The sequence below is a fragment of the Paramormyrops kingsleyae genome, chromosome 6 (genome assembly GCF_048594095.1).
Source record: "Paramormyrops kingsleyae isolate MSU_618 chromosome 6, PKINGS_0.4, whole genome shotgun sequence".
Lineage (NCBI taxonomy): Eukaryota > Metazoa > Chordata > Actinopteri > Osteoglossiformes > Mormyridae > Paramormyrops > Paramormyrops kingsleyae.
In genome coordinates, this window is record NC_132802.1 from 24,825,508 (window position 1) to 24,839,945 (window position 14,438).

Genomic DNA, 14,438 nt, shown 5'->3' on the forward strand with positions numbered 1-14,438 from the left:
GCATCTAATGGCTTCAGTATTGATTTCCAAGGATTTTTTCATGTCCACCATTACACAGAACTTTAACTTTTCAATGGCAATCCGAATGTTGTCTTCTGGTATATGATAAGTTTGTATTTTATAATTTTCTGTGATATTGTTAATACTACATACTGTACCATATCTCCAATCAACCAGAACTTATTGAAAATGTCCAGCTTTCGTACTGGCCTTAGCATTTAAGACTTTCAGACCTCCAGGATGTGTACCAAGACATATTCCTTACAATATCTAGAGGGTCTATGGCTAGTGTAACCACGGAAATACATGCATAATTAAGAAAGGGACCAGTAGTTCTGACTGGCTTGAATTCTATCTGCTTAAGTGAGGAATTGAATGAACACTAACAAGCCAATGAGAGAAATCGTAATACAAACACTAAGCTGCACCGTGGTGTGAAACGATATATGAGACATGTTTACAAACTGGAATTATCTCGGCATTATCCCAGATGTTCCTTTTCATCCATTCAGTATTGACTCACTGAGCATTGCTGTCGATGCATTTTTGCTGAAACTGCAGGCAAAAAAACTCAATAAAAAGCCCAGTGTATCTGATGAATGCTGAAGTGTATTGTCTTCCCTTTGTAGAAAGTGTTATATCTCTTCATTGACTTATTAAGCATGTATGTGTTGTATAAAATGAAGGAGGCCTGTAACAGTCCTTCTGGGATACCCAAAATTGCACAAAACCTTCTTCCTACACTGAGAGATCCTGCAGCAGCCATTTCTCCCATTTTAGGCATTCCGTAGGACATTAAATCTTTTCAGTCATGCTAATTGCTTCTAGGACTTTAGCAGCCAGTCATTTCTCTAAATTACAGATACTCCCCAATTCGTGATGTGGTTGGGTTCCGACGACGAGGTCATAAGCTGATTGGGTCATAAGTCAAACGTTATAAAGTGCTGAAGTGCTATCATGCACAGTAGATTATACTACTGTACTATACTGTACATTTGATTTGACTTTTTGTCTTGCTTGTCATTTTATAGTCAATGGTCCTGTATTAGACAAACAAAGAAATAAGCACCGTAATGCACTCCCAAACACTGACAAATATTAACAAAGATCATAGGCACTGTGTTGTTGTGAAATATGGAGAGCCGTGTTACCATTAGAACTAATAACCAACCGACAAGACTCAAAAATAATTAAGGTTAATGTATAGGTTAGTGGCTGTAAGTTATAAATTGTGTATGTATCTGTATTGTGATGCAGAACAGGATGTCAGTCAGCTGGGGATCTATGAATTGTAAACACAGACATAAGACAGTGGGGCAGTGTGTCATCTACCACATCATCTATGAACTCTCTGTTGACACACGACAGGAAAGGTCACCGGTGTGATGCGACATGCTGTCTATAGCTGGAAGCTGGAGAGAGATCAAGGACAGATCTGTAGGATTCCTACACTGTATTTATAGCAACTGGTTTAAAAATGAATATTGTCCCGCAGGATAACTTCATTGTTTAAGATGCATTTCAGAGGCCTGTTTCATTTCCATTGCCCAGTTTCAATAAAAGGCAATCCCCACTCCACTCATATTCCTGCAAATTCAAAATTGATTGTCTCCCAGTATAACGCTCTCACTGGTAATATGAAATTCAGGAATGCTTGTGTCAGTCTCCTGCTAGGTTAAATATTTTTTGCTATATGTTTGCCTTAAGGCATTTACTTACAACAGCAGCGTACTGATGCCTCCATGACAAAATAAAATTTGCCTGGTTAATTCATTATAATGAGATTCATTATAATGAGATATATTGTGAAAGTATAACGTTAAAACATGAAGATTATCTTGTTGTAATGTCATTATGGATATGTTTCCGTTATAACAAGATACAAGATAATCTCATATTATTACAATATAATATATAATACTGGATTATTTCAATATAACAACATATGTGTCTTGCTATGATGAGATACAAAATTTTCCAATTAAAATGAAAAAGGTTTCACTTTATTATAAAATGCAAGTTTATCTGGTTAAAATGAGAATCTAAATGATTTTGTTAAAATGACAAACGCTTCCCCCGGACAAGCGGCAGATGATGGATGGATGGATGGACAAACGCTTCTCCTTTTAACATGATGGTATGTTAAGTTGTTGTATGGATAAAAGAGTCAAAGCAAATGAGAAGAGCCAAACTATTATGCATTGATCAAGTTCAATGCTGGGGATCGTTTTCTGTTGTGCGAATACTGTAGGTTTTACGGTAGTAAATGTACAGTATTCACTCAAATCTTTGTAATAAAGTATAATGTGTCCCTGACAAGTAGCCACACAAAGTTTCATCCAATTCTAGGGTGGAAATTAGAGGTTAGCCTTAGGAACAGCTACGTTCCCACAGCAGTCAATCTGCTTGGTGGCACCTTACAGGTACTTACCCCCCCCCGCCCCCCTCCACACACAGCTTGGGACATGGACTGAACACTGCTTTTGTTTGCACCAACTGCCCATTTTGTATATCTCCAGTTTGCACTTGCAGCATTGCACCATATTTCCCAGCACAATCATTCTCACTGTACTTCCTGCCTGCACCTTATTATGGACTACCAGCACCATAATTTACAGTTATATTCATAATTTATCTATAATTTACTATAATTAATTACACTGGCGTGCACAGATAGAGACGAGGTGGTGCTGAAGCACTTGCCCTTTTGCCCTCAGTCCAAAAAGGTGCCCTTTTGAAAGACGTGATTTTTTTTTTTTTTTTTAAAGCTGCGCGATTTAAAAAGGTGTGAAAATAATGGCTTGATTTGTGCCCCTTCTTCAAAGACACCCGAACCCTGTCGCTTTTTCACTGTCACCGTGTCACGTGAACACGCTTGCAGTTCATTTGTTGTGAGGCGTGTAGCAGCGGCATGACATAGGACTACTTGGAGTAGGCATAGTAGGCTAACTATAGCGACTGGGAGCCACGGCGGACAACACGGCAGCTCTTTCCCTTCCCAACCAGTCAGGTAACCCATGAATCGAGTGAAATTATTCTGTTTGCCCTCTAAGACCAACCTGCAATTGTTTTGTTGTGAAGTAGCCTGTCAGAAACTGCACATGACAAACTTTGCCAGCTTGCCCCCTCCATCCATCCATATGGATAAACAAAAAAACGACACATTTAAAATGTAACCTAAACCATTTAGGCAACCCCACTCTCCATCAATTCCGACCTTTTTGCATACACTATTGAAAATATCACGTTATGCTATAGGCTACATGCCGTTAGGCAGAGGGCTCTTTTGAGCCCATTTTTCGTTACAAATTTTAGGATGATCTCACGGAAATCTGTGAATAAATACAAAGTTTTCAAACTGAAGTCAGTGACGGGAAGACATCACACTTTTTAGAGATGGAACTGCAGAAAAACCTAAAACCTTGACATGATTATGAATAATAGAATTATGGACGTTTCTCCGTTTTTGTGGATTAGCCTTTCCATAACTAACGTCAACTACTGTCCTACTTTGGTAAGATTGAAATTAATGTCTTTGACTGTCTTTAGTAGGTGTCTCCTGTGAGAAAGTTAGAACACCGTCCAACTGTCTAAAGATGCAGTCTTTAGCCTAACTGGTTGTTACTGACTCAGCGATGCTCGCAGACATTTACGCACTGTGTTGTGACCTGATTGTGACAGAACAGTGACGTTGTTATTGGTAGTTTGAAGGGTACGGTGTTGGGGGTGCATGTTAAAAGTTTTGAGAAGCACTGGTTAGACATGTTAATTTTTTTTGGTGTAACATATTGGCAACATTAACACATTAATTTGCTAAAGGAAAAATAGGCAGTTCCCAATTGCCTGTGAAAACGATCATTCTGCCCTGTTCTTGTAATGACCACAGTCAGTCTTATTCGTTCTCATACATTTTGGTCTATTTTTAGAGAATGTTTTGAAATAAAAGTGAAATTGCATTTAACCTGTGCGTTTTTTTTATTATAAAAAGAAAAGGTTTTCCACATATGCAAAAAGTGCCCTTTTTTCCCCCTGGAGCACTTGCCCCCCAAAATGTCTGTGCACGCCACTGATTAATTATATTTGTGCACATGTCATATGCATTGCATTGGCTCAGCACAATGACAATAAAGTTAAATCTAATTATGGTCATTCAAACCGATATACTGTTATAATAAATATATGTATATACTGAATGATTCCATGAAAAGTTTCTTCTCATTATAACGCTAAACTGGGCAAATTCTGTTTTTTTTTATGGTGGATGCAATACTCTGCCACACCTTACATTGCTTTTGAGTCCCTACAAGTAAGTTTAAATTACCAAGACAACCACATTTATTTCCTGATTATCAAAAATAGATTACTGAGTTTTCAGTAGTGGTAATGGTATTCTATTACATCATTATACAAATATAAGATCCAGGGATAAAACAAATAGGCATCATATGAAAATAGGAGTAAAAAAATACTCATCATTTTCACTGCACAGTGTATATATCTCCTCCTGCTCCATAACATAGTCCCAGTGGAGCCAATTTCCTGTTTACAATATACTACTATCTTCACTGCAAGTTTACTCTGCTGCTTTCACTGAAACCCAAAATAGCTACAGTAGCAGTGTTTCAACATACTATATCAAGGCTATTGAATGAATCCAGATTGTATTGAATCCAGACGAGCTATGATTAAGTATAATAAAGTTAATTGCTCCTTGAAGGACCAGCATCCACACCAGCTGGCATGCAACTTCCACTTAATGTTGGAGACTTGTTTCTGTTAGCAATGGGTGAAGGTAAACAAAATATGGAAGCCAGCAACTAAATTAATTAAAATCCATATCATACAAAGGTGTATTCTCTAAAGATGGTAGAAGTAATAAGCGAAAAGTGAATGCAAATTTTGTTTTCTTCCATTGTCTAATACAATTTATGAATGTTGCCTGGTTTAGTTAATCTCAAAACAAATATATCTTGTGAAAATGTTGCTGGATAAGAAATTATATTACATCTTTGTCCAGTTGTTATTTGTATAGCTAAGTGACACACTCAAACTGAAACTATTTAAAGAAAAAATGAATTGCCTGCAGACAATTTCTGATGTTCATTGTGGTCTGTTGGAAAATTTGACATTCCCACTTCAGATCTCCAGACAGTGGCTTAGATATACTGTAAAGTTAATTTCTTTTCATTGGTACAAATGATAGTGTTTGAACTTCTTTCACCAAGACATTGACAAAGTACAGCTCTACTGTGTGGATGTTAAAAGATTTACATTGACGAGCAGCCTGCACAGTGTTTGAAAGTTTGGCAGTCGATCATAAAGCCGTAGAGAAGCACAGCAGGCAGGCCTGCTGGGGCCGTGTCAGCACTGCCCTCTATTAGTACCCGATTGACACCAGCGTCATTGCAAGGATTTCTGGCTGAATTGTATGTGCAGTAGTAGCTAGTGACTGAAAAAGAATCGCATAGGATGTTTCAATTCCAAAGTCATTATTTAATTATTTTCAAATTTGACATTCATCTCAGGTTAAGGAGGCATCGTATGCTGATGTTTTAAAATTAGCTGTAAGCAAAATAAATATCAACTAATGCATTGCTTAATTAAGTAATGGGTAAATACTGATCTTGACTGCAAAGTGTCTTTACACACAATGTGTTTTTAAACTTTTTAAAAGTTTTTATTGTCATAATTTTTATGGCAAGATCACACTTTACCACTATAATCATAATCATTACCATCACGTATTTTCATATTAAACGAAAATTAATGTTGTAATGAACTGTGTAATACAATATGATTACTATGAATTGTTCAAACCTTCACATTAATCTAGCAAACATTTATTATATTAATCAAAGTACTATTGTGAAGTGACTGTGTATGATTTAAAAATGATTAGTGATTCTTGTAAGGCCATTAGCATTCAGATAAAGTACACAACACAGTCAATATGACTGTGAATGCTGTTATTTTCAAAACAATGCAATGAAACATGTACAACACACACACACACATAAGGAACATACTTTGTAAGTGAACTTGCCTATACAGTATATTCAGTTTATTTGCATATAGTACTTTTCACAACACAGTTGCCCAATGGCACTTAGCAAGTGTGTGCCTGTAGTGGTCGACTTCGTTTGGGAACGTTATTCTTTTTGTCACAATCTAAAAATTTGACCACTTCTGTGAAATGAACATTGGTAGACTGTTTTTACGCGTTAAAATGGTAGGTTACCAGTCACGGTAAATCAACCGTGTGGCTCCCAACGTCCACTTCTTTATTTGCATATTCAAAACAAAAACTTTATTGCTCCTCTGACACATACTCCTTCCGGCAGTTGCAAACCAAAACTAACCGGAGAAGCACTTTCATTCAATAATATGCTACAGAAATTTCAACTTATAATGGCAGGTTTAAGACAACATATTCCAACCATTTAATTAAACAAAAACTACACCATTCTGCATAAATGGCGCTTACAGTGCCAATACATTGTTAGTACTAAATGGTTAATAATACAGGCAAAAAAGGATCAGGTCTATTATCTGGGGGAAATGATCATGTTTTTATAAATATAAGGTGCAACACGTGATAACTATTACATCATCTGGAGCCCAACCATGGATTCTGGATCAAAGGAGGGAGAAGGATCTTCTACATATGCTGTGCAAACAAAATTATTGTGAATACTAACTAGGCAGAATGAGCGCATTGGGTAACACTTTACTTAAGGCCATGTTTTTAGTAATTTATAAACACATTCATAACAAATAATAATGCATTCATAAAGCATTATAAACATGACTATAAATATTTATCAAAAGGCATAACGCATTATAGCCATGTTAATAATGCTTTACGAATGCATTATAATACATTATGAATGTGTTTAAAACTACTAAGAGCAAGGCCTTAAGTAAAGTGTTACCAAGTATTAGTTAGGCAGTGTGATATTTGTATTCCACTTTTCTGAGAGTGAGAGTTTTCAGTTCAGTCACAAACTTACCGAAGAAATACAGAATAAGGCAGAAAGCAAAAAGAGGTATAATACGATATTTGGGCTCAGTCTATAAGTCTTTTGGTCTGATGGAAAGTAGATAAATGAGCAGAAAAATGTGAGGCCCACACAATTCTGTGCTGCTGACCTGCACGATGACCCTCGGTCTTGTTTACTGTCAGGGACTAAGGAATAGGAAAGTAGATCTGCTTCACTGAGGCATAGATAGAATGTGTCCTATGCCGGCTGATGTGCGGCACAACAATCTCCATCTTGGTATTTATCATCCTTAAATCAGCCAGTCAAGTGTCACATGTCAGGGAATGCCTGGCTGAGACATCCGACCATTCAGCCTCAAAGTGGAAATTCCAGCCAAGTGCTCCTTTACTTCCTGCTCTCTTATTGTGAGTTAGAGGTAACTTATGAATGTACTGGCCTTCAGGGACACACTGACACAGGAGAAATTCACAAGGAAAAATGTGCCAATCTAACTACCAGCATCTATAAACAGCTACCCTCCTGTCCCCAAAGACACGTTTTCCTCTCACAAACCCTTGGAAACTTAAACTCATAAAGTAGGTGGGAAAAGACTGTTGTTTTGTCCAGGAAAGGACTAAAAATAGGTGCACGTGTATTCATCATAACAAAGCAAACTCTATATCAAGTTACCAGACTGAAGAGAACTGCCCAAAGTTATTAAACTTTTCAATAGCAACTGTCCACTGTAACAACGCTTTGTGTAATAACACCACATTATGTAATGACTTGACAAAGTGCCAATGAAGACATCAATTTTGGCTGTTTGTTACATAATGCACAGTACTACATTTTCATCATTGAAAAGTGCAACTCCAGAATTTTGTAATAACCACCGCAATATGTAATAATTTATTACAAAATGCAGGAAAATTTATTACATATTGCATCCAAGCTGTCTATTACAAAATGCGACAGGTTATTACAAAATGTAGGTGCTGTTATATAAAGTGAACATTTGTTAAATTTTGTTGAATTATTACATAATGTGGTATTCTTACACAATGCATTGTTACATCCACACTGCAGGAAGCACTGATATGATTAACCTTTGTTGCTTTTTTTAACCAGAATTTTGAGTATTGGTCATTTTTGGTTCGTGAAAGAATTACATATCATGGCCAACAGTAAATGAACATCTATATGGACTAGCCCAGGGGTCACCAACCTTTTTGAAACTGTGAGCTACTTCACGGGTACTGAGCCATACGAAGGGCTACCAGTTTGAAACACCCTCCATCTAGACTCCATGTATAATAAACATGTTTTAAATGCCTTTTTTTAGATATTGTGATTATCAAATCTATATAAATGCAAATGTGATTAAAGAAGAATAGCAACAGGATAAAATTAAATTTTAGACGCTGCTCACTGGTGAGTTCTGCTATTTTTAGAACAGGTCCGCGGGCAACTCATGTGGTCATTGGGGGCATCCTGGTGCCCGTGGGCACCATGTTGGTGACCCCTGGACTAGCCTATACCAGTTATATGCATATATACCTGCTGCTGATCACCATCCAAACAACCACAATGTTGTTGGATAAACACCCTGACTTATATCAGTATTACTGTTAAAATCCAGACCCCATGCCCACACATGTACACACACACACACACAAATTCAGTTTCCAATTTGCATTACCCATCACTGCTTGGGCGCTCGTAATTCATCACATGAGTCCAAGGACAATCTCATTTGATATTATTCCATAACAGTGCGTTTGAGACCAAAGCACTTACCAAGTGCAGGTGGATTCACATAAATCACACTTTCGATTATAACACAAGATTTACTTCATTACAGCAGTTGCCATCTTGACCAAGATCTTATTTTCCTCTAATGCTTCAAACCTGTGGCACAACTACCTAATTACACATTTATATGCTATTTTTGTTCTTGCACTGCAAGAGCTTTGGTACAGGCTTGCTTAATTTTGAAATTAAAATGAAACAGGAATCACAATAAATTAAAACAAATTGTGTCTTGTTTTCAGAGTACACGCTAAGTGTCACTAACCCAATGCTGCCCTGAGTGCTTCATGCTAACCATACACCTTCTTTAAAGAGTGATGTCTAACACCCTCTCACATCTATAGACAATGTTTCATTAGTCACAGACTGTTTTTGTCACAGACTATGATTTTGCAAAGAGTGGGGATCTTGCAGGGTCACTATTTGCAGGACGGCAACTATATTCCCTTTGAGGTTATTATTTCTTTTTATTTCTTCTTATCACTGACATCATTATTTATTATTATTTATTTTGAGATTATCTGTCCACCTTTTTTCCTTCTCCACTCAATCGTCCTACAAATGGGAAGACATGTCAAAGAGACACTCTTGCTTATTCTGCAACTCCAGCAGTTTCTCCACCTTTTCTACCACAGTCCACAGATCCACAAGAGAACTGCGGCTTCTGAAGCCCCACGAGACTCCTGCATGTCTACCTACTCTACCCAAGATCCTGTACCGCTTTGCTACTTCCTGTTTGGTGATGGACAGAAGCTCACCTATTGGTTGTGGACAAAGTCCATGTGACTATTTGCATGAGCCAATACTAAAAACCTATGATAATATTTAACCTGGTTTATTTTATTGGAACTTCAAGATGAAAACAGGACTGACTTTAGGCAGGTATCCTGATCACGTTTCACCAAAGGGACGAGGTGACGGGAGCGCGACACAGATCTAGCAAAACTCCTGATTTTATTGCGACACTGGAAATTTGTCTGCAACAGTGAAATCGCTTTAAATGTCATTTGAATTAAAGCCAGCATTAATTAGCCTGCGTGTCTTTGATCTGTTACCATGGACACACTTTTTGGTCAAGAAACCCAAACAAAGGCAATTGCTTGCATCATTGAGCAAAGCAATAAATAGACTATAAGCAGTTGTAGCAAATTTTAAGACAGGGATTATGCATTTCCATAAGGACTGCAATGTGATGGACAACAGGGCAGAAATAGAGTGGCAGGACATGTAACTTTGGGTACATTGTAAGATAAGATCATGTAAGAAACTTTGGACAAATGAAAACAAAAAGTAATATCTTCACTTCATCTGCTGTATCATGTCTTCCTCTGAATAGGATGTTTAATGAACTAGGCAGCCAGTACTGTCTATTAATTACCTTCCAACCAGGACAGACATGAGAATACCCAAAGTCCACAAACACAATGCTGGAGGTAAGAATCACACTCACAGCCCTGGATGTATGATGCTAACCACTGAGCCAGAGTACCACCTTATTGTTATTGTCACTGTTGTTGTTATTGTTGTTGCTGTTGTTGTTGTTATTATTGTTGTTGTTGTTATTGTTGCTGTTGTTATTGCTTTTGTTGTTATTATTGCTGTTGTTATTATTATTGCTGTTGTTGTTATTGTTGCTGCTGTTGTTATTGTTGTTGTTATTGTTGCTGTTGTTATTACTGTTGTTGTTATTATTGCTGTTGTTATTATTATTGTTACTGCTGTTGTTATTATTGCTGTTATTATTATTGTTGCTGCTGTTGTTATTGTTGTTGTTATTATTATTGTTGTTGTTGTTATTATTATTGTTGTTGTTGTTATTATTATTGCTGTTGTTGCTATGGACGGTATGTTATGAATATGCCCACATTTCTCACGAGCTGTGACGCAGGGTAGGCCCCAAATGTGTTTCTATATTATACCTTCATAATGCTGCCTGGGATGAAAGAAACCCACAAGTCCAGCAGCACTAAACATTTTGTAAATCACATTAAGGAGATAAACATTTTACAGTACTAATAATAATGAAGAGGGTAAAGGTTTGATTTCCTTGCTAGGTGAAGGAAAAGAATGTGATTAGCTTGTTCAATTAATATCTTCATGTAAAGTTTTGCTTAGCCTGATATAATGTGTGTTAGGTAAGAAACCTTTGCTTCTAGATAATCCATTCATTTATCTTATGCTTATTCAGCACAGGGCCACCATTCCCAGATAATACCACAGTCGAAAACTTTACAAATTTCTAGTATTGCTGTAATGGTGCAACCAACGTAGACAACATATGGGCTTCAATATAGGTATATCCTTCTTTATTATCAATAGTGCTGCCTATTCGCAGCCAAGCTTTTGGGCCAGAGGATGCATCATCGTGGCAGGACCTACCCAGCAGCCAGACGTGGCCTCAGATCAGAATGTACCACCACTGACGGGGAGCTTCCATCCTCCATCACAATGTAGGTCTCACATCAGGCCTTCAGAATACATTTCTAGTCATTCTTCATAGTTTTGCCACCACGCCTACAGTCTGGAAGGTACAGTACTCTGTGTCTGCTTTCTCTGAGCAAGTGTCATAAGCTGAATTCACTTTAATGCAAATGAATGCTCTAAGGAGTCACAGTGAGGACAACTTTGCACATGAGTACCAGAATGTCAGAATGAACTTTACATTTCAAATGGGTAGCCCTGAAATGATACTTTTTCTGTGTTTTTCCCTCTGGATGTACTTGTCATATGGACCAACAATTTCTGTTTAAAGTCCCAAGACGAGTAGTGCTACTGTCATGACCTGCTCGTTCGATCCTCCTGTGTGCCACGCCCCCCTCGTTACCTCGTGTTAATTCCCGATTGTGATCACCTGTTGCCTGTTACTTCCTGCTTGTTTTGTGTATTTAGTCCGCGTTCAGGTCTGTTTCCCCAGGTCTGTCATTGATGTGTGCCACCGTCTGCCTTGTTTGTTTGAATAAACCCGCTTGCTTTACATTCTTGCCTACCTGCCTTCATCCTTTCCTGCAAGCGTAACAGCTACCACCACAACATTAATTTATTTGGCCAGTTTGTAAAAACAACTGGCTGTTTCTTCATCAAAATCGTTTGGACATTTAGATCAGAAGCTGTAGAATGTAATATATTTAGTAATGTAGTATATGTGGTAAAATAGTAATGTAGTATATGTCCTAATGTAGCAATGTAGTATATGTAGTGATGTAGTATATGTAGTAATGTAGTAATGTACTGATGTAGAATTAATGTGTGTCTCTCAGGTTTTTCTCTTATTCTTCCTCTCAGATCAGAATGAATAAGGGCCATCTGTTGGTGAGTGCACTCCCCTGGGTGATATACAGCAGGTCAGACAAGGGGTGCAGAAGCAGGAACACAGTGGGCAGGAGAAGTATGCAGAATGTGGGGGAAAAGATAAATGTCAGTTAAATACCAAAAGATCCCTCCCACCCACAACAGGCCAGCTCACTTGTTAACAGTCTCAGCCAGTCAGAGGCCTTTCTGGCTTGGTTCATTAGCATGTGCTGTCTCTTTAAGGTTTACACATGACCGCCACAATCTTTGCTGATGGACAGCAGAAGATGCTGAATTCAAGCATTCATTATTATATGCAGGGAAAATTGCCAGCTCAGATATGATTCAAGTCATGCCGAAATAACGCCCTAACCTTCTCAAACACCTTACAGAACCTGGGAAATTCTGGGAGAGAAGCACTAGAACAGGTCAGGGGGCACAAAGAGAACAACCCACTGGCAGCCCATCACTGACTGTCTACACATCAATCTAAACAACCCCACTTCAGAGATGAACATTTTATGTATTTCCACGGAGATGGATGTAGCCTAAGCAGCAGACGTTACTGTGTGATGTTTCACCAAGACAACAAGATGCAATATATTGTGCACTGTTTCACCAGTAAGTTGATTCTCTGCCTGTATGTTGTATGTTCAAAAAAATAATTTAAATGGCTTGAAATATAATCTCCCTTCTGCAATACAGGTAACTGCCAAAATAGATGCAACACCAATATAAAGCCTCTTAATAGGGAGATGGACCATCAAGAGCAACCAGAACTGCATTGATATGCCATAAACCCTGCAGATATTTGAAATTGCACCAAATGCATATGACTCAATATTTTAACATTCCACCATTTGGGTGCTGGTCCAAAAAAATCCGTAAGTAATTAACTGGGCTGATGAGTGAGATGGCCACGCCTTATCTAAATCATTTTCATGCTGATTAAACCAATCAATGACGACTCATGCCCCATAATTGGAGATTGTCATGCTGGACAATTCCACTCCTACCTGAATAGAAACACTTCTGCTCAGAATGCACACGGTCATTCATAATGGCTTAGACTTCATTGGCATTTACCTTTGAGGGCCAGCGGATTGAAACCATGCCAGGAAAATGTACTCAAAACCATAAAACACAGACCTCTGCCATCAGAACAATTACTTGCGGCTGTTGACTTATTTTGGCATTTCCCACACTTATGTTTTTTTCACTGAAGAGCTACAAAAATGACCCATTTCTCAAAAGTGGATGCATTTTTTAAACAGCACATTATATATTTAATGTCTGCTTCTTTCTTGTACCAGTTACACAGACCTTCAGTGTTGGACATACCCGGTCCAGAAGCTACAAATCCAGACCAAGATTTTGTTTCTACCAAATGCTGAGAACTCTGTGACTGTGACTCCTTATGCTCAAATGGTTGGTAGAAACAAAATCTCGGTCTTGGTTTGTAGCTTCTGGATCTGAAATGCCCAACACTGAAAGTATCTTTAAAAGAGCAAAACTCTGCAGGAGCCACTGGGTAAATCTGCTTCTGTTGCTCATGTCTATTGATCTCTCAATAACAGCATTACTGCAGATAAACATGGATGATGCCAGAGACTCCTGCATGGTCTAATGGAGATTTTTTTGTGTCTGGAACATGTTCAGCACAAAAGTATAAAGCCCCGTGTGGAGTCATTAGTAAATTAAGTAGATACTGTATAATTGCTTCTGAGGAACAAAGGAACCACTTGAAATCAGACTCCTGGTAGGTTCGTACAATTAAACTGATTCTACTTCCACTTTCAGACTTGTTCAAAATCCAAGTTTTTTTTGTTACAATTTTTTTTTACAGTTTTTTTAACCTAAAGTACAGGAGAGATTATGTACCTCTTCATACTCAATATATGTGAAAGATTAAATATGCATTTCTTCAATTAAATTAATTCTATGCTACTGAATCTAATGGGGATTAATCAGACTTGTGAAAAAAAACACTTTGGGGCCTCATATACCACAATGGGGTTCTGATGGGGTTCTGACGCGACCACTGCTTATATACAGTACTGTATGTGCTTAGCCCATTATCACCTGGACTGTTAATCCAACAGCATCCATGGGAAGTATGACTTCTCTCTCTCTGGTTGGCATATCATTTTAAAAAACTAAAATGATTACAGAAAGGTGTCTCAGGACTGTACTGGTGGTTATTTGTGCAACAAATATTTAATCATAAAGAAGAGACCTCAAATTCATCTTCCATTTGTCCTGACTCAGATAACAGGTGTCAAATTGAACTGGCAGATGAATGGAAAATCCGAGAGCTCTGAGTTTTGTAAAACACCTTGCTCGTGGGTTTTCTTGTATGAT

The 14,438-nt window shown here is 37.9% G+C and overlaps 1 long non-coding RNA gene across 2 annotated transcripts; it reads left to right on the forward strand.

Moving 5' to 3' along the window:
* Positions 1-2,781: 2,781 nt before the first annotated feature.
* Positions 2,782-14,090, forward strand: LOC140591743 (uncharacterized). Of its 2 annotated transcripts, none has more exons than XR_011992052.1 (5): positions 2,782-3,010; positions 10,126-10,222; positions 11,109-11,239; positions 12,047-12,098; positions 12,470-14,090. It is a non-coding gene; the product is annotated as an uncharacterized lncRNA (long non-coding RNA). The 2 variants fall into 2 exon arrangements; XR_011992051.1 differs by having other exon boundaries at positions 12,072-12,098.
* The last annotated feature ends 348 nt before the right edge of the window (positions 14,091-14,438 follow it).